At 39.1% G+C, this 15,630-nt stretch overlaps 1 long non-coding RNA gene across 1 annotated transcript in view; it reads right to left on the bottom strand.

Annotated features, from left to right (window-relative positions):
- LOC103278338 (uncharacterized) overlaps positions 1-15,556 on the bottom strand; it is a 38,976-nt gene extending 23,420 nt beyond the window's left edge. The window contains exon 1 of the long non-coding RNA XR_505968.3: positions 11,283-15,556. This is a non-coding gene — a long non-coding RNA (uncharacterized LOC103278338). The remainder of the gene's footprint in view (positions 1-11,282) is intronic.
- Between the last annotated feature and the right edge of the window lie 74 nt (positions 15,557-15,630).

Genomic DNA, 15,630 nt, shown 5'->3' with positions numbered 1-15,630 from the left:
TGATTAATTATCTTTCAGTGCACTTTTTCAGTTACTTTTCAGATGTCCTGGTTTTTCCGGCTTACTAATATTTTTCCCTTTCCCTTTGCTTATTTCAATGGCTACAAATGGGGTTTAAAGTGCAAAAGCAGATTGCTCTCAGTTAAGCATAGCAGGGGCGACTAAGAGCTATAACCTTTCCCTTACCAGTAGACTCGGGGCGGGGGAGGGAGGGGGAAGTAAACTTCTCCATTCATAAGCTGGCTACATGTGTCTTAATTTTCATGTGTCAGATGTTGGCGGCTGTGAGAATGAAGTAAAAAGTGAAAATGAAGACAAAATAAAGATAATTTTGCATATACTGTAGAGTCTCACTTATCCAACATAAACGGGCTGGCAGAACGTTGGATAATAAGGAGAGATTAAGAAAACGCCTATTAAACATCAAAATAGGTTATGATTTTACAAATTAAGCACCAAAACATCATGTTATACAACAAATTTGACAGAAAAAGTAGTTCATTACACATTAATACTATGTAGTAATTACTGTATTTACGAATTTAGCACCAAAATATCACAATGCATTGAAAACATTGACTACAAAAATGCATTGGATAATCCAGAACGTTGGATAAGTGAGCGCTGGATAAGTGAGCTACTGTAGTAGGCGAGTCTTAATGACGTATAATGTTCTCTGAGAAATACTGTACTAGATTCTTTTTTAATGGCGAATAGGACAGGCCCAAAGCTATCTTGTCTCTTTAAATGTAAAGGAACACACAACCATGTTTCATAGAGCAAATTATGAACACTCTAGTCACTTCGCCACATTAACAAGGCAAACATTTGTGCACACCAAGGGGCTTATCGTGACGGAGTATATTCATGAGTATCTAACAATGATTTATTGTAATTATTAAATATGCAGTGGAAAACAAGTCATTACTGCCTAATGATCATGCTGCAGCACCTTATTATCTCTTGTTAATTTCAGTTTCCAGAATGGGGAGGGCCTGTAGCTCAATGGCCGAGCATAGGCTTTGCAAGCGGAGAGCTCCCCATTCAGTCCCTGGCATCTCCTGGATGAGGCTGGGAAAATAGAACACTCAGTGTAGTAGACCAGTCTTCTCCAGTTCAGCACATTTCATAACTGGCCCTACACTACTTGGGGGATGATGGGTGCTGTAGTAGAACATGTTGGCAAAAGCTGGCAGAAACAGTATTGTAGGTCTGAATTTTATGCTTTATGTGATCCAGAGAACCAAAGAGCCATTACTACGCAACACAATACATTAAGAAAAAACTACAAAGATGAGTAGCCATAATGATGATTGAACAACACCTGTCACCATAATAAAATCCACTTCAATACATATCAAGAGCTACCATGCATATAAAACTACATTTATCCAGTGTATTTTGGCACATCTCATCTGTTAAAGAACCTTTTGGTACTAGATTTGACTGTATAACCTTCAATGACTTGGGATCATTGTATCCCATCAGGATATCTTTGTGATGTGGCATTTATTATAACTTCTGTAGTACTTTTTCCAACAAGGACACACACAGTTGAGTGCCCATGGTGGCTATATTACTATTGCACCAGTGTCATAGATTTTGCCCACCCTATTTTTCATGTTAACATTTATTTTGCTTATATGTTTTTATTGCTGAGTTCTTAGAAAACACAAATGTAATGTACTTAATTGTTGTTGTGTTTGTTCTTTTATTTTAAATAGACCATTGGCTATATGATCAGATTTATGCTCCATTTACAACAGAATAAACACACCAGCAATGCAAACAAAAGCTGTGCTGTTTTCCTCTGGCTATTTCAATTGTTTGCCTCCAAAGGATTTGAGTTCCCAGTTGTTGTTGTTGGTAAGCACCAATTCCCCCTTTTAACCACCATATTTCTGATTGGTTTAAGTGATGAACAAAGAGCGTGTGTGTTGCATGGAACATACTATGTCCCTTGTGAAAGGGCTCACATTCAAGAGACTAAAAGCAACTAAAAATGTGCAAGGCTACCCTATACCTTTTGGCAATATACAGTGAGAACCATTATTTTAAAAGGCCTTCCAAATGTCTCTTAGATTTCTAAGATGCATAGTGAAGGCAAATAGGTCACGAAAAAATAACAAGATATGGCTTTTTCTTGTTTTCAAAAGTTCTAGTAATGTCGGACAAAAGCTACATTCTTTAAACTGCAAAGCCACAAAAGAGCAACTCATGCTATTTATTTTACTAACCCAAAGCTGCCACAACCTACTTTGAGAGGTTTGGGGAACTCACATACACCTTATCTATATGTGCAGCACAATCCTATTCATGCTTTCTCAAACATATATTCCATGGTTTTGTTATGTTGATTTCCAAATATGCAGGGCTTCTATTTCCATATTCCCAATCTGGTGACTAGTCTGTTGCATCCTGTGGGGTGAGGATGCCTATGATGTTCCCATATCGTGATTTAACTAGGACTGTGGTTAACAAGTCTGTGCCTGGCCAGGACAGAAAAACCAACTCACCAGGCTGAAGACAAGCCACAGAGGTTTTTTACAATTTGGCCAAAAAAGATGCAAGTGCAGCAATTTGCTTCAAAATGAACAAGCATAAAGACATGGAGAAATGCAAGACATCTTATACAGTTCTGACAGCCATTCAAATCTCCTGCTCCCTTCCCAGATTACCCAGAAAAGAGACTGGTTAGGATCTGTGATGGGACTGACTAAAAGATTTGGTGATGTCATGGCTTCCAGGCAGGGATTCCCTTGGCGGGAAGAATGGTGGCTGCAGATTGGTCAGGGTAAATGACCAATACCTGCAGAGATGCCTGGGCGAGCACAATCTGAGGGGAAACAACACCAATGATATATTGATGAGTTTTTGATTAGCTCAGATTTACAGTTCTGTGCTAAACAAAGATATCGAGCTTGGGAAACAAAGCGTCAAGACTCAAAGGACAAAGGTGCCAATCCTGGGCAATCAAGAGCTTGGCTGTCAATAAAAGACTTAACAAAGCACATACTCTAAGCCGCTTTTTCAATAATTATTATTATTATTATTATTATTATTTCTATCCTACCACATCTCCCCGAAAGGGGGAGCAGTAGGCATTCAGCCTGAGGTGAATTGCACAGACATTTTGAGCTAATCTGGCTGGTGAGGGAGATCACATTTCTTTCCATACACACAATAAATCTGAAGATTATCTGTCTTGGGAAATAGCCAGAGGGATTTGCCCAATTTTTCCATTCTCAGTGGATTATTTCAGCAGGGTCATGGAGGGGTGGCTGCTTGTAAACTACATTTTGATACATTTCTATAAAGCAGTTCATATGCATTTCATACAAGAATAGATACAATACAAAGTTGAAACATTGCTTTCAACTGGATTATATGAATCCACACTGCCAGATAATCTGGGAAAAACAGAAAACCTGTGGTGTGATGCCTCATGGGCCTTGTAGTCCTGTTCCTAGTACTATTGTGGCAGATGAAGATGAAAACATGGGGTTTTCGCCGGTTCAACAAGAGCTGGAGTCTCTTCACCTGCCGGATGTTGATGTTTGCCCTCAAGAATTCAGTAAAACAGGCCTTGGGCAGAACTCCCCTCCGTTTCCCAGGAAGGAATCTTATTCTAGAGACAGAGGAGTTAGAGAGGCCCAACGGAGGAGTTTACGGATCGCTGCCAAACAACAGACTGATTAGGCCTGCTTCCCTTGGGAAATTAAGGAGTCTTGCATCTGGACAGAGTTGGGTTTCGCTTCTTGTTCTCTAGGAAAAGAGACTTGTTGGCGGGAAAACGAGACCCAATATAGGTGTTTGGCGCGGGAGATTCTTTGCGGAGTCAATTGATCAGCTTCAGGAGAGAGATCGTGTGTGGACTTCGTAACCCCAGTTCCTTGCTTCCCGGATCAAGCTTTCAAGCCTTTGCCTTGCCTTGCTGTTTAACCACGGACCCTGCTCCATGCTTCACGTTTTGCCTTGTTTCTAGTCACGGACCTAGCCAAGAACCAAGTTTATTTCCAGCCTTGTTGTCAAGCTTCATTGGACTCTAAGACTCTGACATTTCCCCACACTATTGCTTGGCAAAAGTGTGTGTTTCGGTCAAGTGGATTAAAACTTTGAACTCTAATATCATTTATTGGACAATACATTTTTGGACTATATTTGACCTCATTTGAAAGGTCTGCTCCTGAACTATATTCTTCACTTGTTTTTATTGCTTTTTAATATTTCCTTAATAAAGATATTAGATAGAGATTGGCCTCCGTGTACGGTTATTGGTGCCCAGCAGCCAGGGGTCTGACATGTGGTCAGATCCTGGGATATAGGGCCTGTCTGGAAGGGCCCTTAGAAGCTGTATCTAACTGCTGCAGTCCAATCAGAAACAGGTGGCCAACATTACGTGATTCCGGTTGTTTCCTATCACAGTAACAGTACCAATGGCTAAATGTGCTGTACTGTGTTTGCCTACTGCTATGGAAGCGAGTGAGAAATGGAAACCATAAATTCTGTCTATCAAGTTGCCATCACTAACTTTCCTCCTGCAGCACTCACAGGCTTTTTAACCTACCACTATGCAAACATTTATCCAAGCTGAAAAGATGGTGCTACATCATTTAATGCATATGCATAACCACACAGATTTTACACATTCTAGCCATATTAATTTCCCTCCCCACTTCCTTCCAGATTACCTAGTATTTTGTATCAGCGGAAACTGCAGCAGTAATTATTACAGTATGGATGAAGTTGATAGGTTTTATGATTATCCAGGGAACATTCCATCTGACACGATAAATGATGTGACACTAACATCACTATACCACCCATCATGGTCATATCATTTTCCAAACGCCTTTGTTTTATTGTTAGTGGGACCCCTGTGCTTCCTACTGTGTCTTCTTATGTAAGCAGATGTCAGTAATAAACATGTACTATATAAGTGGAACACAATATAATTTATAAAAGAAAGAGTTCACTTTCAGCCTTTTTCTTGTTTGTTGTCAAAGTCTTCCTTGATTAGATCCAATCCATCATGTTGGTAAATGGCATTTGTAATTACAAAGATTAGAATCCACATATTGATTAATCATGCAGGACTGAATGAGAATTTAGAATAAGTTGTAGGTGGATTGCCATCATAATGTCAATGCAATAAATACTCTTTCTTTTTTTGGGGGGGGGGGGGTTGGCTATGTATTATAATGCAACATTGTAATAAATTCACATATATACAAAATGGTTGGGGAAATTCAGAACACCACTCAAAAGATCGCCATCTTCTAACCTCAGTTTTTCAGGAATCTGACATTTAAATTGTATATCATTTTGGTCATAACAAATTTATTTATATCATGTGCCACTGGGAGGATTTTTACATACATTATGAGTTTGATATATTATAGGCTATTTGGATCACTCTGTATTTGCATCATAATATAATGTCATGTGCCATCACCATGACATTAGCTGCCAGGCGCAAATAATATTACTCATCGGGAGACAGGACTGATTGTGGGAGCTGTCAGATATGTAGACTAGTGCCAGCATACTCTGAGATTTCAAGCATTAGTTTAGAATGATTTATATATATATAGGAATGGAAAAATGATAAACTGACGGGTTAATACAAATATAGAGTGTGAAATGAAACTTACATTAAATTACATGGATAATTTGAATATTTGACTCATTTATTCCAATAAAGCACCAAGTACAAAAACATTGTTAGAAAAAATGATTACCAAGAAATAACTATCCTAAACATAAAGCAGAGACAGTTTCAGTTCTGAGTCTTCTCATGGGCACTTTTCATCACAAGTAAGTCACACTCCGTTCAATAGGCCAGAAGTACTGTTATACTGGAAATTAACATGGGTACAATCCATATCCACCTTTCAATAACAGAATTCTCACTGGATTTAACAATCTGGATAATACCAACTGGATCACGATTTAGGATTTCACAACTGGCCGACAAAAGGGGGATATCCTGCCCCTTTTCCCCATAGCAGCTCCTTCATTTCTCTGAAACGGCTATAAAGAAAGAAGAGGCAATCTCCTGAATAGGGCGAAAGGAGGCTGAGTTGTTTTATATCATGCAGAGGCACTTTTGCTGAGCAAAACACTTCCACCTATGGAAAACAGAACCTGGGTTCAACTCATAGATTTCAATAGCATTCTGTTTCCTTTCTTTCTGAATTTCCATGGCTTTCTTTTAGTCTATGCCCCTGACTAAGGCTGAATTATAATTAGCTTAATCTCTTACATGGCTGTTTGATTTTAGAAGTAGAAAACATTGTAATTAAAGAAATTATTCTAAAGATAGTTATAGGTGCATCTTAATTATTAATACACATTACCCTAAAGTCACAGTTATCTGAAAGCTCAGGAAGAGATCCCAAATGCTAAACAAGGATCAAGAATTCTCTTCATGCAAGATGACACATCCAAGACAGACACCATCAACGTGGATTGCCTAGTTTTTGATGTTGACTGGATTTCAGTTTGTGAAGAATGACATGTATGCTAAAATACCATTCTCAAATACTTTTCTCCAATATACTGCATATTTATATTGAAAGGATACACTCTGGTTCCACTTATCATGTTTTTCTGTTGTTTCAATAAGAAAAAAGGTCAAAGTCCATGTTTTGCTAATTTGACAACACTGTTTTATGTTATTATGTTATGGTTGTCCTCTTTCAGATTTTAAATATGGTTGAATAAACAAGATTTGGATCAAGAAATTAGATGTTGAACTGAAATTCCCAACAAGACTAGCTAGCAAAGCCAGTGGTCAGGAATACTGAAAGTCCAACAACATCTGGAAGGCTGTACAATTTTCACTCCTACTTTAAATACAAATATCCTGCAATTGTATACATTGGTGTTAGAGGCCAAATGCAATCAGACAAAGCAAGAAAAAATATTTTCATGAGAACACCAGAAAGCTTTTTATACTTGTTAGTTGATTTGTGTGAAGTGGAGCCCTTTGTGATACTTATACCTTTTCACCATATAAACATAGCATACTATTGTGCCACACAGCATTTAGTAATTGACATTTACTAGGACTGCATACAGAAAACAGAAAGGGTGTCAGTGGAGAAAAAAAGCTATTAGTGGCTGAAATGTCTGAGAGCTTACAAGCTATCAAGCAACTAAACCATAATTGGGTTGTTGTATGTTTTCCAGGCTGTATGGCCATGTTCTAGAAGTATTCTCTCCTGACGTTTCGCCCACATAATTCTTGAAAAACTGTATAATTAGGAAAGCCTGATCTTAGTATCTTGTAAAATACTAATTCTAATTGTGATGGTGTGCCTAAGATACAAATATTATAGAAGAGTGGTCTCATTTCTAAATTTCTCCCAGCAATTTGTAAGGAGACTTTAAAATCAAGAATCAGAAAATATAAATGTTTAGAAATCAGTGCTGGAAACATATCAGTTATGAGAGGAATGAGAGACTAAAGAGGGCATTGAAAACACGTTGTTGGTACAAGTACCATAGTTCACACATCCCCCCTTCCACAACAGCTGACAATTCTCTGGCCTTTAAACACAGCTTCCTAAACTGCCCAGTTCCATGAGTTACTGCATTTGCAAATAAACTTGCTCTCCCAAGAGACAATTAAATTGCTTTTTATTTCTTATTCTTCACTTCAGTAAACAGTTTAAATAAGTAACAAATTTGCTACAGCATCTCTGTTCACAAAGAACACCTGAGCACACGTTCTCTCATCCATGCAGGGTGGCTTGCAATTGCTGCAGGCAGGCCAGTTGACACATAAATTGGAATCCGAATCCCGTTCCAGAGACTATATTCCTTGCTGGCAAAGAAAGCTTCCATCCTGGCATATGCAGTCTGCTGCTTGAGTACTGCCCACAACAGCCCCCTAAAATGTGTGTGTGTTGCGTGCTATGAATATTAGATAAAGCATCTGAGCTGATGACTCTACTCATTAAAACTACAGCTGGCTTCTCTACTGGCTATTTGACAGCCATCAGCTGCAAATCTGTCTCCTGGACTGCTTATTGATGCGAGCTGTCCAGCTTTCTGATTTTTTCACCCAAGACTGTTTACTTAGCTTCTTTTTTCTATCTAATTTTTTTAGGAGTGTATATTAATATATGTAATTCTAAATGGTGCTCTATTTAAGGATGTCAACATGTAACAAAAGTGTTATTTTTTAGGACTGTCTAGTCATATTATTCTAGATGGTGCTTTATTTAAGGATGTCAACATGTAACAGAAGTGTAATGTCATGTGTGAACAATTTACAGAAACAGCTTGCTTAACACAAAAGGTCATGAGAAAATCAACAACATCTGAAGTGTTAAATATAATCTCTGCATATTATTAATGCATATGAACATCTGCATGATCAGAATAGTTGCTTAAAATATGTTCATAGCTTTGCAGTTGTTAGCAGCATGTAAAACATACAATGAAGACATTCCTGGCCTTTTCACTACAAGTTGCCATATATCATCAACTATTTTATTTCTTTACCAAAAACTGCAACAAGCAAACCCCTCAACAATTTATGAATTTCTGTGCAGCATAATTGTGAAATATCTGAAGCAACATATATTGCTTTCTTCAATATTCAGATATAAGGAAGATTCTTTCTGTTGAATTATGATTATGTAAATCAGATGATGTCATCATAAATCACAGCAGGCCAATCGTTATCTTCCTATACCTCACCTTTTCCAATATACTTCCCCATATTTAAACAACTAATATTTTTGTTGTCACTATGGAGGTTCGAATTTTGTTACAACTGTACAACAAACCCCTCACCAACCCATCTTATGAGCAGCACAGATCTCCCATAGCAATTTTCATGCTGTTGGAAAGCGGGGAAGATTCATGGGGACAGGGTGTCTGACTCTGGGGGATGGTGCTCATCTCCATTTCTAAGCTGAAGAGCCACACTTACATGTTTTCAAACTGATAGGTTGGCAGAAACTGGGGCTAACAGTGGGAGCTCACCCTGCTCCCCAGATTTGAACCGCCAACCTTTCGGTTAGCAAGTTCAGTAGCTCAGTGGTTTAACCTGCTGCGCCACCGAGGGGTACTTCCTGGGAATTCCTGGCAACCATAGTATGAAATGCTATAGGAAAATAGCTGGGGATATTTCTGCTGGTGCTCCCTCTCTCCAATAACATAGAAAATGTGTGTGCGTGCGTGCGTGCTACTTACAAGGTAAGTTAATGGGGAAACTTGGGGAGACTTGGTTCTGTGACACATAAGGCCATAGACTAATAAATAGGAGACTTAGGGCTCCTACCACACAGCCAAATAACCCAGAATATCAAGGCAGATAATCCACAGTATTTGCTTTGGATTATCTGAGACCATACTACAATATAATCCAGTTCAATGTGGATTTTATACAGTTGTGTGGAAGGGGTCTAAGATCTATGTAGGTGTATCTGAAATTTGTCCCTCCAAGTAATCCAAAAAATTCTGTTCAGTCTCATGAAAAAGGAAAGGACACATCTCCTGGTCTTTCAAGAGGTCTTTTCCTTTACCACAGTGTCTATTAAAGCTGTGCTGGTATTGGAAACACTTAATTGCATTATGGGGAAATTATGAAAACCAGGACAATGTGTGAACTTTGGTTATAAATGGTCTTCCCTGATCTAGATGTTATTATAACAACACTCCAAAAAGGATGAAAGATATGTTTATAGGCACATATGGAATAATATATGTAAATATTTAGGACCAAATCTTGAAACTTAGGAAACAGCGAAGTGACTCTTCAAACAGCATTTCAACAGCATAGAGAACAACCCATTTTTCAGACTACCAGAAGTGGAAATTGACAACAGAGTTGTGCTGAAAGTCCTAGAAAATCCCAGATAGGAATTTCAGCCAAATTCTCAGGTAAAAATATAGCTATTGCTTACTTCATGGTTTTTCACGGGGAGGGGGTCTTGTGTCCCTAATCCCAGAGAATTTGGAGGGCTGACTGTAGTTCAAAACACGGCTGATGAACCTATGGTCCTATAATTCCCAGCCTGGCCAACAGTAACGAATAATCACAGCAGTTCATTAATATGGGGGGGGGGGTCACATTCCTTAGTGCGAAATGCTTTTAAAATGTCATATTCTTTACAGACATCCCCACTGTTAATGCCAAGGAGACTAAAGACTAGTTTGACATCCTACAGATGTCTCAAGGGAACAGCTTCCACATATCCCATAAAATGTGTTCACTGATCACACAATGGAATTATGCCAATTGCAGTTCAATTATGTGGAGGCTGCCAGTTGGGGAAGGCTATGGTAGGCCATCTAAAATTACAGGAATTTGGTAAAGATTAATTGGGTATTGTTTAAGTGTGACTAAGCTTGGATCCTAACACATATATAAAATGCATGTATAGAATTAGACAGATATGCATGTGTAGAATTAGACAGGAGGATCTTTTAAACAGTATCCCGAAATGCCAGTCAAGAACAGATGGGACTGTTATGTCTGTCGTGGGTTGTTTTTAGAAATATGTGGCTAACTTTGCATGTGTTTACCCAACAAAAGGATAAATTTATTTGATAATGAGTGTAACTTGTAGTAAGAGAGCTTATTTTATGTGATTCTAAAAAATCTAATCTACAATTAGTGTAATACAAATACTCAGAATTCCTAGGTAAACTAATAAATACTTAAGGACAAAGGATAGAAGCTGTCAGCTTGGTGTGGTGGCCTGAGCTTTGGACTATGACTTTGGACACCAGAGATCAAATCCCCACTCAGCCCATGAAACCCAATGGATGACCTTGGGCAAGTCATGCTCTCTCAGCCTTAGAAGATGCCAAACCTCTTCTGAACAAAGCTTGCCAAGAAAACCCTGTGATAGGTTTGCTGTTGGGTCACCACAGGTAATAAATGCAGCTAGAACATCAGTAAGATAAAATAGAAAAATAGCTTCAAATCTTCCATACCGAATTTACTTTTTAAAAACACAAAAAATGTTATTCATTTTTGAAATCAAATCAGAATAGTGATAATATATTTTGGAAGATGCCTTTTGAGAACAATGTGGAGTATAAATACACTGATTAAATACAATATAATAACACACACATCAGGCTACTCATTGTATTCTTACAACCCTGTACAATACAATACAAAACAAAACACATAGACAAAAATCTGCCATTGCTTTTTTTAAAACTATCATTATAAGTAACATTATTTGTAACCAGCTATTTCCAAGCTCTGATAGATCACTATGTACCAGTGGTTTAGTAGTAGTCATACTCACTGTGGCAGTAATACGACTCTTCACCACATAGCCAAAGCAGGAGACCATATCTTACTTTACCCAAGAGATGTAAACTGACATACAAGCTTTCCACCCAACTTTTTAATGAAATTGTGAGAACATCACTGTTAGACATGTGAGCAGGGCAACCAGCTGCCGTCAATGAAAGGCTTTTTGATTGATTTTAAATTAAGGTCACAGTCCCCCAGGCCACAGCTAGATTTGATTATTTCTGGCATAATTCAAGTGTGTGTTAGGTTTACTTTCTTTATGGGCAGCGGTTTAAGGTATTTAGTGGAGCAGTGACCCTGTAACTTACCACATGCTTAGAAAACTGAAGTCGCAGTTCTTATATGGTAATTTGTTGCAGCTCATTGTAATAATAAGAATAAGGGCTCACATATTCTTACAAGAGCAACAGACAATTACTCCCCTCCCTTAAAGGTCAAGGTGTTCAGACCACTGCTTGGATTTCCTGTACTAAACAACATTCAGACCAATGTGTGCATAGCAGATGCAGTACTCATACATTCCTGAAAGAACACAGTCAAATCTATATATCATTCCTGATACTGCTGTGTTATGTGTATTCTTGGAACCCTCTTACCCCAATCTTTTTTCTGTTCTACTTCTATGACTTCATTAAAAGAGTAGAATTCTGGGAAAGCTGGAAGAAATCTCTTATCTCTTCAGCTATGCTGACTTGGCCTAAAGCCTTAAAATATTATGAAATCAGCCAGGAACATAGCGGCTCAAATCAGAAATTGCATCAAATCATTTGCACAAGCCCTGGCTTAGATTCAACTGTGGTTTAAGTTTCCATAGAGTCAAGCAAACAATAATGTATAACGCTATTTGCCTGCTTTAGTTTTCTATATGCTCATTCATTTGCTGTACTGACTTCCAGAGGTTTGTCTATGCAGATATAACTCAAACTCACAATTTAAGTACAAACTATTGTTTGAAGTTCCATTTTTTGGAGTCATCCATGGCAGCTGCTGGCCACCATCTCAGTGGGGCAGTGAGTCCTCTCAGAGTTTTAATCTAAACTTTTAAAACTGCCCAGGGTTGAACCCTATCCCCAAAATAACACCTTAGATGGTTCTTTTAAAGTCTGGACTAATAACTAATAACCTGAGCAGTTTCATTGCCCCAAACAGCTGGAAACTGACAGCTGAGAGTCACATAGTTAGTGCTATGAGCATCACATCAAATGTCATACAACCTGAAATCTAACTGTTGAACATGAAATCCAGAATACTCCAAAATCTGAGTATTGTCCACACAGGCGGCCAAGATAGTGGAAATTTTGTTCTCTGCTGGCTGAGTAAACATAAACTTTTGTTTCATGCACTAAATTATTAGGAATATTGTATAAAATTATCTTCAGCCTAAGTGTATAATGTGTATGTGAAGCAAATGAATTTCATGGTTAGACTTGCATCTAATTTTGGAATATCTGTTTGCAGATACAGGTAGAATCATAGAATCATAGAATAGTAGAGTTGGAAGAGACCTCATGGGCCATCCAGTCCAACCCCCTGCCAAGAAGCAGGAAATCGCTTCTTGTTCAAAAATAATACAAATCCCAAATCTAACATACTCCTGGTCCGAAGCATTTTGGATAAGTGGTGCTCAGCATTTATACCAGATCTTTCAAAATTGTGTATTGCGACGTATTAATATGTTGGCTGTAGTGTGTGTGTGTGTGTGTGTGTTGCATGAACTTAATGAAAAATTTCTGACTCTATTTAAAATAATCAACAATTATATATTTAAAAATATAAATGAAAGGTTTTCATGAGATATGTTGTGGCCTCATAGATTTTGTTATTACAATTTATGTATGTGTCCGGATCTCTTATAAAGGGTTGGCTTACTCTCTGGTTTGCTAGTAAAATTGAATGAGTTTGTCACAAAATGATGCATGTCTAAAAGGTGTGTCACCAACATGAAATGTTTGGAAAGGTCTGATTTAAAGACACATTTTCATATGGTGATTTCTTGAACTAGCAATCTAGGAACCTCCACACACTGCGGAGTTTGCTGACAATGTCTTCTCTACTGAGACTTCCACAGAATTATCCCCAAATATAGGAAACTGGCACATAACCAATTCCCAATATTTGGTATATTTGGTATTCAGTATACAGGCAGTCCCTGAGTTACAAACGATACTGTAGGTTTGTTCTTAAGTTGAATTAGTTTGTAAGTTGGAACAAGGTACATTTTGAAGTGTAATTTCAGAAATATGTGTTTTGCTGCCTTTGCCTCTGTTCAGAAGATTTCACCTCACTGTTCCTTTGACAATTGGATTTTGAAAAATTTGGCTTGTTGTGTAAACAAGGAGGGGTGCTAAAGCTTCAGTAGAGACCCCTTTTCCCCATGATAATAACTATTTCATGAGCGAATTTCCCTTTAGAGGGATAGATTTCTTTCACTTCCTGTTTTCTCATCCCCATTCTTAACTATGAGTTGGAGTCCCAGTGGTGCAATGGGTTAAACTCTTGTGCTGGCTGGACTGCTGACCTGAAGATTGCTGGTTGGAATCTGCAAGATGGGGTGAGCACCCATCTGTCAGCTCTAGCTTGTGTGGACATGAGAGAAGACTCCCAGCAGGATGGTAACACATTTGGGTGTCCCCTGGGCAACATCTCTGTAGACGGCCAATTCTCTCACAGTTGAAGGTTGTAGAAATAAATAAATAGAAGCTTTACCACAGTTTCTGAATCAAGATAAACCCTGCAGTATAATAAAATGCCACTCAGGCTTGTGTAACAAGTAACAGTATCTTTACTTCAGTTCAAAAGATCAAGCAGGCCAACAATATATACATCAGTCTTTCTGAAGTCACACAGAGAATATAGGGAATAAACAGTCCCTTTAAACAGCCTTTAAATATGCCTCATTTTCCTCATAAATAGTCAGGCTTTAAAGTGTATGGCAGCCATTTCCTTCCTGACCAATTTCTAGTCAGCTGCTCTCCTCCCTCTCTGAGATTAAAGTGGCAGTTAAAACCTCTGAGGATGCCTGCCATAGATGTGGGCGAAACGTCAGGAGAGAATGCTTCTGGAACATGGCCACACAGCCCGAAAGACATACAACAACCCGCAGTTAAAACCGTTTGCCTCAGCACCAAGCTAGAGACAGCAGCCAATCGGCATTTACAAACCCTCACAGTGAGCACCTGTCTGTCAGCTCTAGCTTGTGAGGTCATGAGATAAGCCTCCCAGCAGGATGGTAACATATCTGGGCGTCCCCTGGGCAACATCTCTGTAGACGGCCAATTCTCTTACAGTAGAAGTGACTTGCAGTATATTCTCAAGTTGCTTCAGACATGATAAAAAGACTATGAGTCGTTGATAAGTCAGGTGTCTGTAGCTTGGAGACTTCCTGTATTTGGTAATTCTCTATACACACACAAATGGCAAACCCTATAAATAAATGGCTAGGTAAAGGTGAAAGTAAAGGTTTAGTCTAGTTGTGTCCCTGGGCAACATCTCTGTAGATGGCCAATTCTCTCACACTAGAAGCGACTTGCAGTATATTCTCAAGTTGCTTCAGACATGATAAAAAGACTATGAGTCGTTGATAAGTCAGGTGTCTGTAGCTTGGAGACTTCCTGTATTTGATAATTCTCTATACCCACACAAATGGCAAATACTATAAATAAATGGCTAGGTAAAGGTGAAGGTAAAGGTTTAGTCTAGTCGTGTCCGACTCTGGGGGTTAGTGCTCATCTCCATTTCTAAGCTGAAGAGCCGGTGTTGTCCGTAGACACCTTCAAGGTCATGTGGCCAGCATAACTACATGGCGCGTGATTACCTTTCCGCCGGAGCGGTACCTACTGATCTACTCACATCTGCATGTTTTTGAACTGCTAGGTTGGCAGAAGCTGGGGCTAACAGCGGGAGCTCACTCCACTCCCCGAATTTGAACCGGTGACCTTTCGGTCAGCAAGTTCAGCAGCTCAACGATTTAATCTGCTGCACCACCGAGGGTTACACACACACATATAGCAAACCCTATAAATACATTCTTTATATTTCAGTCTTTAGGATCATTTCCAGCTACAGATTTTCCTTGTGGGCTATTGCAAACCCGCTTGACACCTTGCCATTGTCCTAGGAGCCCGGCCTTCCTACAGTACAATGCCAAACAGCTCCCTAATCCTGGGAGGAGAAACCCCTGCGACGTGCTCCCTTTCCCCCTCTAGGCCACTCCATCCTGGCTGAGGACGCCCTTTTCCCTCCAACCCCATCTACGCCTGGGGAGGGAGGGAGGGAGGACGGAGAAGAGGACTTGCTATTTGCGCCGCCGCGCGCCGGAGGAGCCGGTGGCGCGTGCC

Source organism: Anolis carolinensis, chromosome 3, assembly GCF_035594765.1.
Source record: "Anolis carolinensis isolate JA03-04 chromosome 3, rAnoCar3.1.pri, whole genome shotgun sequence".
In the NCBI taxonomy this organism is placed as follows: Eukaryota; Metazoa; Chordata; class Lepidosauria; order Squamata; family Dactyloidae; genus Anolis; species Anolis carolinensis.
This window is presented reverse-complemented; position numbering and strand designations above follow the sequence as displayed.